Here is a 19,542-nt window from a genome sequence, read left to right on the forward strand (position 1 = left end):
CACCGGGTCAGGAAAAAATGAGGGAAGGACAATGTCCTGTTCCCTCTGGAAACTCCGAGCTACCTTCGGAATGAAGGACGGGTCTGGTCTGAAAACGATCCTGTCTGAAAAAATACGGAGATAGGGTGTTCTGATCGAGAGGGCCTCCATCTCACACACCCTCCTCGCCGTGGTAATCGCCACCAGAAAAGCAGTCTTAATGGTGAGCTCACCTATCGGACAGGACTCCAAGGGCTCGAACGGAGCCCTAGTCATCCCCCCGAGCACCTTGGCCAAATCCCACACTGGAAATGGTCTGGACCTCGGAGGCCTCTGCCTCACCAGAGCTTTGAAAAACCTACTCACCAACGCCTCCCTGGCCAGGGGCGTCTCCAAGAACACACTGAGGGCCGAGACCTGGCCCTTGAGCGTGCTGACAGACAATCCCTTGTCCGCTCCCGCCTGCAGGAATTCCAACACAGAAACCAAACTATGGGTTGCCACAGCTGTCCGGTCACACCAGGCTGTAAAGCAACCCCAGACCCTACCATAAATGGCCTGGGTCTCCTCCTTCCTACTGGCCAGTAATGTCGCCACCACCCTAGGCGAGAACCCCTTCTCTAAGAGGAGCTGCTGCTCAGAAACCAGGCCGTTAACCGCAATCTTCCTACGCTGGGGCAAAGAACCGGCCCCTGTGTTAACAAATCCACTCTTGGTGGCAGCTCCCAGGGTGGACGAGAGGCCAAACTCTTCAGGGTCGCAAACCACGCCCGCCGCGGCCAGAAGGGAGCTATCAGGATTAACGAGGTCCCCTCTGTCCTGAATTTCCTCAGGACCAGGGGGAGCAAAGGAAGCGGGGGAAAGGCGTAACAAAGCCGGTAGTCCCACCTCTGACCTAATGCGTCCACCGCTCTGGACCCGTCCCAGCGGGATAGAGAGAAGAAATTTGGGACCTTGTTGTTCCTTCCGGAGGCAAAAAGGTCCACATCCGGGGATCCCCACCTTCGCACAATCTCCTGAAAGACACCGGGGTTCAAGGCCCATTCCGACTCCCTGAGCCGAGTCCTGCTCAGGAAGTCTGCCTTCTGGTTCAGCTCCCCCTTTAAGTGTATCGCAGACAGGGACGCCAAATTCAGCTCTGCCCAGGACAACAGTGTCGCCGCTAAGGCCCCGAGGGCCTTGCTCCGCGTCCCTCCCTGCCTGTTTATATAAGCCACTGCCGTGGCATTGTCCGTCAGGACACGCACGTGCTGGCCCGTGACCCCCGCCTGGAAGGAGTGCAGAGCCTCCCACACTGCCCTCAATTCCTTCCAATTCGAGGATTTGTCCTTCTGCCCTAAGGACCATTCCCCCTGAGTCACCAAATTTCCCAGGTGGGCTCCCCAGCCCCTGGCGCTGGCATCCGTAGTGACCTCCGCGGAAATCGGAAAGCACCACAACAGCCCCTGAGTTATGCTGGACGATCTCCTCCACCACCATAGAGACCTCTTCACACTGGGGGGCACCAAGACCCTGCGTTCTAGGGAGTGACACTTCCTGTCCCAAACCCTCAGGATCCACAACTGGAGGGGACGCATATGCAGACCTGCCCACTGAACCGCCGGAATGGACGCTGTCAGCAATCCAAGTACCGACATGGCCTGTCTTACGGACATCGACCTGCTCCCCTGCAGCAATCTGACTCCGGCCTCCAACTTGGTGACCTTTTCCAAAGTCAGGCTGGTCTTTTGGTCTACCGAGTCTAGAGTGTAGCCCAAGTAAATCACCTTCTGAGAAGGCACCAGGCAGGACTTCTCCAGATTCAAAACCCACCCCAAGCTTTCCAGATGGTTCCTCACTATAACCAGGTCTTGCCGTAAGTGAGCCTCTGAATCTGCGAAGAGCAGCAAATCGTCCAGATAGGCCACCACTGAAATCCCCCTCAAGCGGATAGAAATCAGTGCCTCCGACAGAACCTTGGTGAATACTCTTGGCGAGGAGGAAAGGCCGAATGGAAGAGCCCTGAACTGCCAGTGTCGAATTCCTTCCTCCCCCCCCACTGCCAACCTGAGGAACCTCTGAGAGGCTTCCGCCACGGGCACGTGTAGGTAGGCGTCCTTCAAGTCTATGGATGCCATGAATGCACCTGGTGGGATTAGGGACCTGATTGTAAAAATGGAATCCATGCGGAACCTCCGGTAACGTACTGACTTGTTCAAGGGTTTCAGGTTCAAAATCAGTCTGAACGCCCCAGATGGCTTTTGAACCACAAACACATGGGAATAAACTCCCTTCCCTCGCTCCGCTACCGGAACCCTGGAGATGACCCCCTGGGACTCCAGAATCTCCAAAGCGCCCACCAGAGCCGCGTCCTTCGTCGGATCCCTTGGACGGGTCGTCACTAGAAAAGTCTCGGGTGGCGGTCTCAGAAATTCTAACCGGTAACCCCTTCGGATGACATCCAAAATGAAGGGGCTGGTGACCACGGCTTCCCACTGTGGGAGGAATGCCGCCAATCTTCCCCGCACAGGAGGAACCAAGTCACCTTGGTTTTTGGGGCTGCTCAGGAGGGCGAAAAATCGCCCCCCCTCTTCCCCTACCTCTCTGTCCAGCCGACCTACCCTGACCAGGCGGTCGCAGGCTCAGCCTCTTTGCCGGGCGGGCCTTCCGTGTCCCCCCCTCCTGCATTTTCCTCTTGAGGGGGAAGGACTTTTTCCTATCAGCCGTCCGGTCCAATAATTCCTCCAACCCCGGGCCGAACAGACAGTCTCCTGTGAGGGGGATGCCGCATAACCTAACTTTTGAAGTGATGTCCCCCTGCCATGTCTTTAGCCACAGCGCCCTTCTGGCTGAATTGGTCAGGGCAGCAGACCTGGCCCCCAATCTCACCGACTCTGCGGAAGCATCCGCAATATACCCCACTCCTTGCAAAAGGGTCTCAAAAGAGGCCAAGATTTTTTCCTTGGGAGAGTCTGCCACAATATGGGCCTGTAATTGCGTAAGCCAATACTCTAAGTTCCTGGCTACCACTGTCGTAGCCATGGCCGGTTTCAGGTTGTACAGGGTCGAGTCCCAGGCCTTCCTAAGGAGAGACTCTGCCCTTCTGTCCAATAAGTCCGGTAAGACCCCCATGTCCTCAAACGCTAGGTCAGTTCTCCTGGTTGTTTGGGAAAAGGCCGCGTCTAGCCTGGGGCTCTTGTTCCAGACCGCCTCCGGGTCTTCCGAAAACGGAAACCTCCTCCTCAATGCTTTTGAGAAGAACGGTTTCCTTTCCGGGTCTTGCCACTCCTTCTTAATCGTGTCTACCAAAATGTCATGCACAGGAAACATTCTGTGCTGGTGCTCCTCCAATCCCTGATACATTTGGTCGTGGAGAGATAAGGCCTTAACCTCCTCCTTAATGTCCAGGGTTTCGTATATAGCCCCCAGGAGCTCATCAACCTCCTCTAGGGTCAACTTATACCGTGAGGGGCCCCTCCCTTCCTCCGAGGGACCCTCACCCGCTGATTCCTCCTCAGACTGGGAGTCCCCCACTGGTTCCTCCCCAGTCATAAGGGGTTCCCGACGACTCACCGAAGCCACCTGGGGGGGGGGGGGGGAAGTGTAGGTAATGGGAGGGCAAACCTCTCCATGAGGGACTTGAAGGAGTCGAAGGTGGTAGCCAACTCCTTCACTGACCTAGCTAGGTCCCCCTGTTCCGGCTTCTCCTCCCTCACCAACCCCTGTATACATGGGCCACAAAGAACCTTTCGCCAAGATTCTTTTAAAACTTCCTTACAGGAAGGGCATCTCCGCTTGGGCTCCTGGTGCCTAAGTTTAGCTCGGGCCTTGCCCTGCAAGACACAAAAGAAAAAGGGGGGAGGAGGGAAACCCAATCAGTCCGACACTAAACACCCCCCCCCCCCCCTGCTTCCCGGCAGAGCAGCAAGGGCCTGAAAAACCGCAGACCCCTTGCCCTACCTCCTGCTAGGGGCCCACAGGTAGGGGAGGCCTCCACTGAGGCACCTTACCTGTGACTGGCTGGTGCTGGCATCTCCTGGTCCCGGTGCCTCCGACATCCCGTACCGGAGGGTGGTCGCCTGGTGCAGGTCTGTCCCCCAGACCGCTGTGCACCGCACCGCCACATTCGAATTTCGCGCCGCCGTGGTGTGAAGGCCGCGACCGGAAGCGGAAGTCGCGGCCCTGGGCGAAGCCCCGCCCCTTCCGCCGGAAACCGCCGTCTCCCGACGTCCGGCCCGGCAAAGCCCTCAGACCGCCAGCATGGGAAGGAGCGGAACTCCCCCCGATCCTCCCCAGACCTCACCACGGCCACCCCGACACCCCCCCTCGCCGGAGGGGGTCGGGGGGCGAAGAGCAGGTAAGTGCCCTGTCCCGTCCCCCGGGATGCACTCTCACTGCTGGCAGCCTGCCCTGGGAGGATATGCAGCCGGACACTCCGGCCTTCACTCCCGGCTGCGTCGGGCCTCACAGCCGGCTATCCGGCCCTCGGCTCCCCTATCGTCCTCCTGCGCCTCCTCGTGTCTCCCCACCGGAGGAAACACCTGAACTGAGGTCAGAGGGGAGTGGAGCTTTTTTATTGTAGGTGGAGGTGTTTCCTCAGATGGGGAGGAGCCGAGGTCTCTCAGAGTGCTGGCCTGAAAGACGGTAGGGGAAAAAACACATCCTACTCCTGTCCAGCAGGACCCTAACCTGTGCACATATATGGTGAATAGCAGCAATACTTCAGTGCTGGTGCTCCAAAATAGTGGGGTAAGAATACGCACTCACCAGATGCGTAATGGTAATACGCATTAAATCAATCAGCAGGTCCCCTTTAGGAAATGGATATGAGCCAGGTCAAGGATAATCCTCCCTCTGGAAAGTGGTGGTACATCAGAAACTCCAGGGTGATATGGGATCCAGACAGCCAGAGGTCCCCTTTAACCACCTCCCACCCACCATATAGTCCAATGACGGGCGCAAGGTGGTTCTGTTCTGGGAGGACATCATATGACGTCCTCTCATTCTTATCGCACATGCACGGCTCAGGGAGCCCTCGGACACAGCGGATCACCGATCACGGAAAGAGGCGAAAATGTCGGCATGGTCATGTGATCAGCTGTGTCCAATCACAGCTGATCACATGTAAACAGGGAAATGCCGGTTATCAGCATTTCTCTCCTCTCAAGCGGTCACGCTGACAGCTCGAGAGGAAAGCCGGTAATCGGCTTTCCGCGGAGGGGACATGTACACTGGTCATCAGGGCACTGATGATTAGTGTGCCCTGATGATCAGTGTAGCCCCAGCAGTGCCACCTGTCAGTGTCCATCAGTGGCTTGTGTCAGTGCCCATCAGTGCACATCAATGCCACATATCAGTGCCCACCTGAGTTGCCTTTCAGTGTCACCCATCATTGCCGCCTATCAGTGCCAGTCAGCGCCGCCTATCAGTGCCACGTATCAGTGCTACCTTTCAGTGCCACCTATCAGTGCCCACCACTGCAGCCTCATTAGCGCATATCAGTGAAGGAGAAAAATTACTTTACAAAATTTTATAACAAAAACTAAGAAAAAAAAAACTTATTTTCAAAAACTTTCAGTGGTTTTTGGTTTAAGAAAAAATAAAAAAAACCCAGAGGTGATTAAATACCACCAAAAAAAAGCTCTGTCACAAAAAAAAAAAAGTTAATTTCATATGGATACAGTGTTGTATGACCGTGCAATTGTCAAAGCGCGACAGCGCTGAAAGCTGGAAATTGGCCTGAGCAGGAAGGGGGTATAAGTGTCCTGTAGGCTAGCGGTTAAAGGATGGGTGGGTGTAGAAGCCTGTGAGACAGGAACTCCCTCTGGATACTGTGGTGGATCGGGTGGGCTCTATAAATCAATAGCTCCACATAGGGAGACAAAAAAAAAGTGCCTATAGTGTAGTAGGTAATGGTTTGTGTGTGGATTTGCAAATTCTGGAATAAATTTTTTACGTGTTAAAAAAAAAAAAAAAAAAAAAACAACGGGCTGACCGTCCATAAGTAAGATGTCCGCCAGACCTTCACGAGGTTCCGGTGCCGTGACGTCATGGCGTATTGGTTCCTCCTTACGTGTTTTCTGCGCACACGTCTTCAGAGGGGATGCCAATACCGCCGTGACGCTCGCCGTCTAAATTTATAGGCAAAATGGCGCATGCGCATTACGCCGGCGCCATTTTGTTGACGATAGAAGGTATACAAGAGATGTGAGCGCACATCCGCGGGTGCCATTTTGCCATGGATTTTGAAAGGATAGGTACAATATTTCACAAAGGATCGTGCAGTCTATTAATAAGACCAACTGGTGCAAAGAAAAAAAAAAAAAAAAAAAAAAAAAAAAAAAAGCTGAAACCAGATCAATATATATTAATAATAATCTGAAAACAAAAAGAAATAATGGCAAGTATCTCAAGGATTACAAAAAAATATATATTATTATTATTATTATTAACCCTGGACTTAATGAAGCACAGTGGACCAAACACCAGCAGATGACATGGCTCCCCAAATCAACACAGACTGTGGAAACTTCACACTGGACTTCAAGCATCTTGCAGTGTGTGCCTCTCCATTCTTCCTCCATACTCTGGGTCCTTGGTTTCCAAATGAGATGCAAAAGTTGCTCTCATCAGAAAAGAGGACTTTGGACCACTGAGCAACAGACCAGGTCTGTTTTTCCTTTAGCCCAGGTAAGACGCTTCTGACATGGTTTGTTGTTCAGGAGAAGCTTGACAAGAGGAATATGACATTTGAAGCCCATGTCCAGGATCTGTCTGTTTGTGGTAGCTCTTGATGCACTGACTCCAGCCTCAGTCCACTCCTTGTGAAAGTCCAACACTTTTGAATGGCCTTTTCCTGACAATCCTCTCCAGGCTGCGGTCATCCCTGCTGCTCGTGCACCTTTTTCATCCACACTTTTCCCTTCCACATAACTTTCTATTAATGTGCTTTGATACAGCACTTTGGGAACATCCAACTTCTTTTCCAATTACCTTTTGAGGCTTTCCCTCCTTATGGAGGGTGTCAATGATGGTTTTATGCACAACTGTCAGCTCGGCAGTCTTTCCCATGATTGTGATTCCTACTGAACAAGACAGAGCATTTAAAGGCTCAGGAACCCTTTGCAGGTGTTATGGCTTAAATAGCTGATTAGAGTGGGACACTTTGAGCCTAGAATATTGCACCTTTTCACAATATTCTGAGATTGTGGATTAGGGGTTTTCATGAGCTGTAAGCCATAATTATCACAATTATGACAAATCACGGCTTGAACTATCTTACTTTGCATGTAATGAGTCTATATCATACATTAATTTCACCTTTTAAGTTGAATTACGGAAATAAATGAACTTTTGCACGATATGCTAATTTTTTGAGTTTCACCTGTATATGACAAACAATTGAGTACTGTCTGTGATACTTTTTTTTTTATTTGCACTAACATACAATTTTGAGGACAAGCTTTTGGGGAATGTCCAAGCAGTACTAATCACAAAGTTTAAGCAGAATGTTAGAAGAGATGTGGGGGATGAAGGGGAAAAAAAATAAAAAAATAAAAAAAAGGGAGACTAGAGATAAGACACAGCAAAAGCATAGACTGGGGGGGAAGACAACACTCACGGAGGGAGTCATGCTTGAGGTGATAGTCATAAAATTGTTGGATAATGATTGAGGAATCCCATGTCCAAATTAAGGCCGTTATCTCTTGTAGATAGAATTATCATTCTTAGTTCAAAAGTTTTTCTTTCCTGAATGGATTTGAAATTTCCTTTAACTAAAATATTGAGGTCTCCCATTGTGTGGTCTGGTTGTGCGAAATGGTGTCCCACAGATGTGCAAAAGTCATCTTCTTTATGTTCCTTGATGGTACGTCTGTGCAAATTCATCTTTGTTTGCAACTTCTGTCCTGTTTCGCCAACATAAGATCCTCTGCTACATTTTCTGCACTGGATAAAGTACACAACATTGCTAGAAGTGCAGCTGTATGAACCGGAAATATTGAAGATCCCTTTTGGAGTGTCTGACACTTTTTGATGGATTGATTTGGTTGCACAGTTTGCAACGTTTTTTATTGCAGGGTTTGCTTCCATTATTTGCGACGTCATAATCAGAAGGAAGTTTCCTACTGATTAGTTTATTTCTGAGGTTGGGGGGGTTGTCTGAAAGCTAGTAATGGGGGTTGCTGGAATATTTCTTTCAGAGTTCCATCCTCTGTTATGATGGGTTGTAAATCATTGATTATTTTTCTTATTCCTTCTAGTGCTGGGTTGTATGTGGTTACTAGAGGTACACGTTTTGTTTTTTTCTCTTTTTCTTTTTCTCCTTTGTACTGAAGTAGATTTTCTCTTCGGGTTCTCAAGGTTAGGTTTATGCTGGTGTTTATAGTTTTGTCCTTGTAACCTTTCTTATGGAAGGAGTCTGCTAGTGTCCCGAGATGTTTATCTCTGGTCTCTTGGGTCGGAACATATTCTGTGGTATCTAATGGCCTGACTGTGTATAATGGCATGTTTTGTGTGTTGGGGGTGGAAGCTAGAACTGTGGAGGTAGTTGCATCTGTCAGTGGGTTTCCTGTATATTGAGGTGTAAAGCGTATCATCCCTGATGTATACTGTGGTGTCTAGGAAGTTGACGTGTGTGAGTATTCCATTTTTAGTTTGATTGATGGATGAAAAGTGTTGATCAATGAGTAAAATTGTTTTAGGTATTCTTCACCTTCTGTCCATATGATGAAAAAATCATCAATATAGCGATAGGATCTGTATGGTTTTTGTTACATGCTGTTCAGGAATTTTTCCTCCAGGTCAGCCATAAATAAATTGGCATATTGGGGTGCCATTTTACTTCCCATCGCAGTACCCATACATTGAAGATAGAGGTCTTTATTGAAAGCAAAGTAGTTGTGTGTAAGTATGAATTCAGTGTAACATCCTCAGCAGTGTATTTGTGGTTTGGTGAAGATAAGGATCTGAGGGATGTTACTATACAGGGATACTACATCCATACTCACTAGAAGTTTATTAGATGGTAATTGCTGTATGTTGTTTATCTTGGTCAGAAAGTCAGTTGTGTCTTGCAGGAAACTAGCAGTATTCTTGACTAACGGTTTTAAAATGTTTTCTACAAAGCCTGAGATTTGTTCAGTGAGTGTGTTCATACCCGTTATGATGGGTCTGCCTGGATTTCCTGGCTTGTGGATTTTGGGCAGCATGTAGAAGTCCCAGATTTCTGGATGATCTGGAATCGCATTTATAAGTTCTGAATGTAGGTGGGCTGGAAGGGTTTTAATGAGACCTTTTAATTGCTTTGTAAAGTCCTGGGTCGGTTCATAATCCAGTTTTTTATAGTAGATGGCATTTTCCAGCTGCCTTTGGCCTTCTTGTATGTATGTATTTGTATCCATCACAACAACTGCTCCCCCTTTATCCGCTGGTTCGATGGTGATGGCCTGATTATTGCGCAAATCATGTATAGCCCTTCGCTCTAGTGGTGAAAGAGTGTACACAATTTTCTTTGCTGGGTGGATATCAGGGATGTAGCTGGCAATCTCAAGCTATCAATATAGGTGTCCAGTTTGGGGTTGCGTCCTTGTGGAGGTGTGAAGCAGCTGTTCTTTTTCTTTGTGTAGCACTCCATTGTCCTAGGATTCCTTTCATTACTGTGAAAATATTCTTTGAGCCTTAGTCTCCTAAAGAAATCCTCCATATCTGGCAATAATTGTAAAGGATCCAATTTGGTGGTTGGGCAGAACGTAAGGCCTTTGGAGAGGATGGTTAATTCTGGTTCAGAAAGTTTATGATTTGACAAGTGATGATTCCAAGTTCCTCTGTATATCCACATTTTCAGTCCAGGTCAGCACTTACACAAGGGATACCTTGGGATTCCAGATTAGATTGCAGGTCACTGATAGTAGGAGGTATAGATGTTGGGTTGCTTTTATGTTTAGGTTGTATCCAAAAAAGTCTGCTCTTGGTGTAGCTTCTGAAGTTTTTTTTGCTTCCCATTCATGGCAAGTTTTTGCGTTTGTCTTTGTAAAGTTTCCAATTCATTCTTGATTTGGTTAATGTTGGTAGGTTCCAATGATGTTAGAATACAAAAGCAATCTTTGTTTGAAACCCTAACAGTTACCCTTTTTCCATACAGTTTGTGAATGAGGTTATTCCTTAATCTCTCGCTGGTGCATCTGCAAAGTCCTTCTGCATAAGGAGAGTTGATTGTATTTACGCAAGAATTATTAATCCGGAGACCTTGTGGTATGAGATTCCTCTTTTTGCATCTTGAGAGAAAAAAAGATATCACTGTTGATCTGTGTTTCCTTTGTGATTAGGTTGGTTAACTGCCTCTTTATGTAGTATCTTCCATTTTGCTTGAGGTGATTGTAGCCGTATTAGTGCATTTGCGACAAAAAAAGTATCACGGACAGTACTCAATTGTTTCTATTTGCACTAACATACAATTTTAGACACCACAGTATACATCAGTGATGATACGCTTCACACCTCAATATACAGGAAACCCAATGACAGATGCAACTACCTCCACAGTTCTAGCTTCCACCCCCAACACACGAAACGTGCCATCATACACAGTCAGGCCATTAGATACCACTGAATTTGTTCTGACCCAAGAGACAGAGATAAACATCTCGGGACACTAGCAGACTCCTTCCATAAGAAAGGTTACAAGGACAAAACTATTAACACCAGCATAAAACCTAGCCTTGAGAACCCGAAGAGAAAATCTACTTCAGTACAAAGGAGAAAAAAAAAAAAAAAAAAAAAAAAAAAACACGTGTACCTCTAGTAACCACATACAACCCAGCACTAGAAGGAATAAGAAAAATAATCAAAGATTTAAAACCCATCATAACAGAGGATGGAACTCTGAAAGAAATATTCCAGCAACCTCCAATACTAGCTTTCAGACAACCCCCCAACCTCAGAAATAAACTAATCAGTAGGAAACTTCCTTCGGATTATGACGTCACAAATAATGGAAGCAAACTCTGCAATAAAAAAATGCTGCAAACTGTGCAACTAAACCAATCCATCAAAAAGTGTCAGACACTCAAAAGGGATCTTCAATATTTCCGGATCATACAGCTGCACTTCTAGCAATGTTGTGTACCTTATCCAGTGCAGAAAATGTAGCAGAGGATCTTATGTTGGCGAAACAGGACAGAAGTTGCAATCAAGGATGAATTTGTACAGACATACCATCAAGGAACATAAAGAAGATTACTTTTGCACACCTGTGGGTCACCATTTTGCACAACCAGACCACACAATGGGAGACCTCAATATTTTAGTTCTTAAAAGGAAATTTCAAATCCATTCAGGAAAGAAAAACTTTTGAACTAAGAATGATAATTCTATTTGACACAAGAGATAACGGCCTTAATTTGGACAAGGGATTCCTCAATCATTATCACCTCAAGCATGACTCCGTCCGCGAGTGTTGTCTCTCTCTTAAACCCCCCCCCCCAGGTCTATGCTTTTGATGTGTCTTATCTCTAGTCTTTTTTTTTCCCTTCATCCCCCACATCTCTTCTAACATTCTGCGAAAACTTTGTGCTTAGTACTGCTTGGACCTTGAAGGGGACATTCCCCGAAAGCTTGTCCTCAAAATTGTATGTTAGTGCAAATAAAAAAAGTATCACAGACAGTACTCAGTAGTTTCTGTCGCAAATGCTCTAATACGGCTACAATCACCTCAAGCAAAATGGAAGATACTTGTAAATGGAATTTAATTTTGGTGCGTTTTTACTCTGGTTCATATTTGCCCCCTTGTCCCTTTTAATAATATATATTTTTTTTTTTCTGTAATCATTGAGAGATACTTACCATTATAATCAATTTTTTTGTTTTCAGATTATTATTAATATATATTGATCTGGTTTCAGCTTTTTTTCTTTGCACCAGTTGGTCTTAATAGACTGCACGATCCTTCGTGAGATATTGTACCTATCCTTTCAAAATCCATGGCAAAAATGGCGCCAGCGGATGCGCGCGCACATCTCTTGTATACCTTTGATCGTCAACAAAATGGCGCCGGCGTAATGCGCATGTGCCATTTTGCCAATAAATTTAGACGGTGAGCGTCACGGCGGTATTGGCATCCCCTCTGAAGACGTGTGCACACGAAACACGTAAGAGGGAACCAATACGCCGTGATGTCACACCGCCGGAGCCTCGTGAAGGTCCGGCGGCCATCTTACTTATGGGCGGTCAGTCCGTTTTTTAACACTGTCCTTTTACATCGTTTGTGTGGATTTGCAAATTCTGGAATAAATTTTTACAATTACCTACTACACTATGGGCACTTTTTTATGTCTCCCTATGTGGAGTTATTGATTTATAAAGCCCACCTGATCCATCACAGTATCCAGAGGAGGGAGTTCCTGTCTCACAGGCTTCTACACTCACCCATCCCTTAAAGGGGACCTCTGGCTGACTGGATCCCATATCACCCAGGAGTTTCTGATGCACCACCACTTTCCATAGGGAGGATTATCCTTGACCTGGCTCATATTCATTTCCGAAAGGGGACCTCTGTTGATTGATTTAATGCGTATTACCATTACACATCTGGCGAGTGCGTATTCCTACCCCACTATTTTGGAGCACCAACACTGAAGTATTGCTGCTATTCACCATATACTTGCACAGATTGTCACCTATGGACGATCACCATTTAGCTGGCATTCATTTATTTTATGTGGACTGTTCTTTATCGATTCAATTTTAAGTGCTGCACTTTCTTACTTGACTATTATTGAGATTTTATTTTGGTTACCTTTTAGTGCTATAGCTGCTGTTTAGAGAGGACCCTCTCATAGGACCCTAACCTCCCCTCCCAAATGACCAGCTGAGAGGCAGAGGGAGAAGACTCAGCCCACAATACCACCAAATCATCCCCCCGAGCCATGGAGCAGAGCAGTCACCTCTGTGCCAAAGCAGCAGGCTTCCCCAACAGGGAAGGCATACCAAATAAATAACCATAAAAAGAAACCAAAATGCCCCACCATAAGGATAAAAGGCACCACTGTACCCCCCTTACCTGGGCTAGGCTGGTGAACGATGCACCTGCTTCTACCGCTGCACCCTCTGCCTCCTCCATCTTGCAGAGTGCGCAGCTCTGCTGAGACCTGTGGTCTTTTTGAATTTCTCACCAGCCTCCAGAACACTGGTGACCCCAAACCAGAAGCACCCACCGACCTGCCTCTTCCCCTTGCGTTTCAGCTTCCAGAACCAATGCCGCCACGCCCCTGCCAGAAGTCCCGCCCACCAGTTGGGCCTGCAAGACACCTGATGGATTCCCATGGCCCAGACACCGGGAGGCCCAGACACCGGGAGACCTGCTCCCCTCTGAGCCCACAGACACGGCAGAGACTCTTTGGGTGCCCATCGCTCCACTGAGCAGAAAGGGGACAGAAGGTGCTAGAAATCCCTCCTGTAACCCAGGTTGCTGCAGGGCTTCCACCATAACAGAGGAAACACCATAACTGAGGGCATGGTGGAAGAGACAGACTTTTAAATGCGGCAGTGTTTCCTGTGATTATGGGTGGAGCTGTGCTCTCTCCAGGTGCTGTCCTGAAAGGGAGAAAATTATCCCTTTATGGTACATAAACAGCACATAACCACTACTATAAGGGGTAATAGAGAGAATAGATAGATAGTAAAGGATGACTTTTTTTTTGCATAGTATATAGTGCAAATAAAAAAATAAAAACACCAGGATTCCCAAAACTCAGGGTCAGAAATTACCAAATAAAGATAGTGACCCAATTAAAAATAATGCTGACTCACATCGAGATTATATGTCCTCGGGACCCTAATCACAAATGGGAAAATAAAGAAGACAGACCAGAGGGTAAAAGACCCAGAGGCCAAAAGGGGGTCCAAAAGAGGACAAACTGCAGCCTTGAAAACCAAGTAGTAGCCAAAAATAATTTAAATTTGCTGTGTAAAAAAAAAAAAAGGTACAAATATCACAAAGACATATGGCATGGTAAGCCAAAATATACAAAAAATTACCTCACCACCACCCAGGGGGAGAGGAATGCAGTTTGTCCTCATTTGGACCCCCTTTTTGGCCTCTGGGTCCTTTACCCTCTGGTCTGTCTGCTTTATTTTCCCATAGTATATAGTGCCACTTTATCAAGGTTTAAAAAAACACACACACACACACTTATCACTTCCTTCTCCTGCCCAGAAACAATTGAGTACTGTCTGTGATACTTTTTTATATGCACTAACATACAATTTTGAGGACAAGCTTTCGGGTATGTCCCCTTCTTCAAGGTCCGAGCAGTACTAACTACATGTCCCATGAGGCATTGCTCCTCACACATTCATATTCACAAGTTCTTAGGCACTTACTGGCATGTATGAATGATTTACTGAGCTGTCTGTGTGCTGCACTGTGTATGTTGACATGTAAACAAATAATGCGTTCTGTATGCAGAACTACATGTCCCATGAGGCTTTGCTCCTCACGCATGTACATTTACAGGTTCTCAAGCAGTTACTAACATGTACGGACGGTGTACTGTGTGCTGCGAGGGGTGTGGAAAGGTTTTAATAAATTAATTGTCCAAGGGACTGAATCGGGTGCCCGATCTACTTGTCTCATGAAAAATCCACTTGTCATGATAAAAAAAAAAAAATAATAATTTTCTTCCCAGGATGGAACATATGAAGCGTTGAGGTTTCTTCTAATGCAGACCTGCTTTTAGGAATGTTCGGGGCTATGTACAGAGTTCAAGAATGAGTTGCATACAGAGTACAGTGCTCAGGAATGCTATCTCCCAAATCCTCTCTCCCCCACCTACAGTATCAGAGAGGGGCTGCTGCAGAACAGCAGCTACAATTTACAGTAGGAGTGCAGTATTAAGTGTGGAGAGGAGGCATTCATGCTAAGAGGGGGATAGAAGATGACATACAGTGGTGTTCTAAATAATAGCAGTCAGACATCACTAACCTGATCACTGCTTTTGGTACAAATGATATTTCTACATGGCATGGCAAAGAATTTACTAGCAGGTGTAGTAGAGTAATGGAAATCCAACAGACCCAACAGTCATGACATGCATGCGGCCGATTATGTGTATTTGAATCACTAATTGAAAGGGGCATGTCCAAAATAATAGCAGTGCGGAGTTCTATTAGTGAGGTCATTCATTCTTTGAAAAACAGGTGGCAATTATTGCCCTTATTTAAGGAAGGAAGGCAGCAAACGTTGTACATGGTTACAGTGCATTTCTCTCTGAAATTGAGGAAAATGGGTCGTTCCAGACATTGTTCAGAAGAACAGCATACTTTGATTAAAAAGTTGATTGGAGAGGGAAAAACATAAAGAAGTGCCGAAAATGATAGGCTGCTCAGATAAAATGATCGCAAATGCTTTAAAATGGCAACCAAAACCTGAAAGACGTGGAAGAAAGCGAAAAACTACCATTCAAATGGATAGAATAGCCAAAATGGCAAGGACTCAGCCAACAATCAGCTCCAGGAAGATCAAAGAAGCTCTAAAGTTACCTGTGAGTACTGTTACAATTAGAAGATGCCTATTGAAGCCAAGCTATCTGAAAGAAGCCCCTGCAAAGTCCCACTGTTGAAAAAAAACACATGTGCTGAAGAGGTTACAATTTGCCAAAGAGCACATTGACTGGCCTAAAGAGAAATGGCGCAACATTTTGTGGACTGATGAAAGTAAGATTGTTCTTTTTGGGTCTAGTGGCTGGAGACAGTTTGTCAGACGACCCCCAAACACTGAATTCAAGCCACAGTACACTGTGAAGACAGAAGCATGGTTGTGCAAGCATCATGATATGGAGATGTTTCTCATACTACGGTGTTGGGCCTATTTATCGCATACCTGGGATCATGGATCAGTTTGAATACATCAGAATACTTGAAGAGGTCACGCTGCCTTATGCTGAAGAGGAAATGCCCTTGAAATGGGTGTTCCAACAAGACAACGACCCCAAACACACCAGTAAACGTGCAATATCTTGGTTCCAGACCAACAAGATTGACGTTATGGAGTGGCCAGCCCAATCCCCGGACCTTAATCCAATAGAAACTTGTGGGGTGACATAAAAAAATGCAGTTTCTGAGACAAAACCAAGAAATAGGGAAGGACTGTGGAATGTAGTCCTATCATCCTGGGCTGGAATACCTGTTCACAGGGGCCAGAAGTTGGTGACTCCATGCAACACAGATGTACAGCAGTTCTCAGAAACAGTGGTTATACAACTAAATATTAATTAAGAGATTCAAAGGAAAGCAAAATCTTCAAACATTTTTCAGTTTATATAGTGAATGTTTGAGTTTGTAAAGAAGAATACAAACACTGCTATTTTTTTTTGAACAGTCTAATATTCACTTTTCTTCAATTTTTTGAGAGGAACAACACAAATTTGATATATTTTTCTTCATGTTTTGATTTGGAATAGAATGTGTAATGTTCCCAATGCATATATGTGTATGGAAATAAAAGCTATTAGAAGGATTTTGAGCTTTATTTACTTTTTTCAACACACCGCTATTATTTTGAACACAACTGTAGGTGCTAAATGGGGAAGGGGCGGGGGGGGGGGGGGGTCAATGTGCTAATTTATAATGTGGGAGAAAGGGGGGGCTTTGGGGATTAGTGGAGGGAGAGGCGGAACATTGGAGATAAGTGAGGTGAGGGGTGATGCTGTGTGTGAATGTAGTGTGCCCTATGTGATTGTACTGCACAAGCCGAGTGTCACATACCACAGTGCACTTGGTCAGGAAGATTCCTGGAGATGTCAATTACAGGTGGGTATAGAAACACACCCATTCCTGGAACAGCAGAGGAGCAGTGTTCTGAGCAGTATGCTGCACAGACTGGAAGTGGATCTGTGTCCTGGGACTGACAGCCAATAGGAAGTCAGGAAAGTATGTATGGACTTCTTGTGGAAAGAGGCAAAACTCACAGTGCTGGCTTTGCATTGAAGAGGATTATTAGCTGCACTATAGTGCGGGGCTAGGACTGGCTGTAATACAATACATTAGGAAATACAAAGGGATGTTTTTCCTGGGCTTTTGGTGATAGGAATTACTGTATTTTCCGGCGTATAAGACGGCTGGGCGTATAAGACGACCCCCTACTTTTCCTGCTAAAATGTAGTGTTTGGGCTATACTCGCCGTATAAGACTACCCCTCTTCCAATGCACACCAGTGGAAGGAATAGTGCCCCATCATCGGTAATAGTGGGAGGAATAGTGCACCATCATTGGTGTCAGTGGGAGGAATAGTGCCCCATCATCGGTAATAGTGGGAGGAATAGTGTCCCATCATCGGTGTCAGTGGGAGGAATAGTGCCCCATCATCGGTGTCAGTGGGAGGAATAGTGCCCCATCATCGGTGTCAGTGGGAGGAATAGTGCCCCATCATCGGTGTCAGTGGGAGGAATAGTGCCCCATCATCGGTGTCAGTGGGAGGAATAGTGCCCCATCATCGGTGTCAGTGGGAGGAATAGTGCCCCATCATCGGTGTCAGTGGGAGGAATAGTGCCCCATCATCGGTGTCAGTGGGAGGAATAGTGCCCCATCATCGGTGTCAGTGGGAGGAATAGTGCCCCATCATCGGTGTCAGTGGGAGGAATAGTGCCCCATCATCGGTGTCAGTGGGAGGAATAGTGCCCCATCATCGGTGTCAGTGGGAGGAATAGTGCCCCATCATCGGTGTCAGTGGGAGGAATAGTGCCCCATCATCGGTGTCAGTGGGAGGAATAGTGCCCCATCATCGGTGTCAGTGGGAGGAATAGTGCCCCATCATCGGTGTCAGTGGGAGGAATAGTGCCCCATCATCGGTGTCAGTGGGAGGAATAGTGCCCCATCATCGGTGTCAGTGGGAGGAATAGTGCCCCATCATCGGTGTCAGTGGGAGGAATAGTGCCCCATCATCGGTGTCAGTGGGAGGAATAGTGCCCCATCATCGGTGTCAGTGGGAGGAATAGTGCCCCATCATCGGTGTCAGTGGGAGGAATAGTGCCCCATCATCGGTGTCAGTGGGAGGAATAGTGCCCCATCATCGGTGTCAGTGGGAGGAATAGTGCCCCATCATCGGTGTCAGTGGGAGGAATAGTGCCCCATCATCGGTGTCAGTGGGAGGAATAGTGCCCCATCATCGGTGTCAGTGGGAGGAATAGTGCCCCATCATTGGTGTCAGTGGGAGGAATAGTGCCCCATCATTGGTATCAGTGGCGGGAATAGTGCCCCATCATTGGTATCAGTGGCGGGAATAGTGCCCCATCATTAGTATCAGTGGGGGGAATAGTGCCCCATCATTAGTATCAGTGGGGGGAATAGTGCCCCATCATTAGTATCAGTGGGGGGAATAGTGCCCCATCATTAGTATCAGTGGGGGGAATAGTGTCCCAACATTGGTGTCAGTGGGAGGAATGGTGTCCCATCATTGGTGTCAGTGGGGGGTGGAGGAATAGTGCCCCATCGTTTGTGTCAGTGGGGGGGGGGGAGGAATAGTGCCCCATCGTTGGTGTCAGTGGGAGGAATAGTGCTCCATCATTGGTATCAGTGACACTATTGGGGCACTATTCCTCCCACTGACACCAATTACACTTGCTGACCCTGTTCTAGTATGGTGCTGCTGCAGCCAGCATATGTGGTTGCAGCAGCACCTCTACACTGCACACTTACCTGCACTCCTTCACTCGATTTTCGTGGGGCCGCTCGGCTCCACCCCCTCACCGGTGATTGGCCGCCTGTGTGCCTTTCCTGAGCTACAGACCTGGTGGCCAATCACCGGTGAGGAGGCGGAGCCGAGCAGCCACACGAACATCCAGTGGCTGAACTGAAGGAGCAGCCGCGCTTCCTGGACCGGATCGTCGTGGGACCGGAGCCAGGTAAGAAACAGCAGCCCCTGCCCACCCATGTACTTAGTGTCCCTTCCGTTGGAAGGGGCGGCGGCGGCACCGCCCCCCTAAAAAGTGTCAGTATGCCGTATACCGGCGTATAAGACGACCCCCGACTTTTGAGAAGATTTTCAAGGGTCAAAAAGTCGTTTTATACGCCGGAAAATACGGTAAACATCCCTGGCTAAGCTGTGTATACTGACATGTATGAACAGTGTACTGAGCAGTACATGTTCTGTGCTGTGTATACCGACATGTATGAGGGATGTACTGAGCTGCCAGTGTGCTGCACTGTGTATACTGACATGTCTGAATGGTGTACTGAGCTACACTATATTGCCAAAAGTATTGGGACACCCTTCCAAATCACTGCATTCAGGTGTTCCAATCACCTCCATGGCCACAGGTGTATAAAATCAAGCACCTTGCCATGCAGACTGCTTCTACAAACATTTGTGAAAGAATGGGTCACTCTCAGGAGCCCGGTGAATTCAAGTGTGGTACCGTGATAGGTTGCCACCTGTGCAATAAGTCCATCCGTGAAATTGCCTTGCTACTAAATATTCCACGGTCAACTGTTAGTTGTATCAATGTGGAAGCAACTGGGAACAACAGCAAATCAGCCACAAAGTGGTACGTCACGTAAAATGACAGAGTGGGGTCAGTGCACAGTTCGCAG

This window comes from Staurois parvus, unplaced genomic scaffold (genome assembly GCF_062004578.1).
Source record: "Staurois parvus isolate SC_StPar_1 unplaced genomic scaffold, SC_StPar_1.0 ptg000406l, whole genome shotgun sequence".
NCBI classification, from domain to species: Eukaryota; Metazoa; Chordata; class Amphibia; order Anura; family Ranidae; genus Staurois; species Staurois parvus.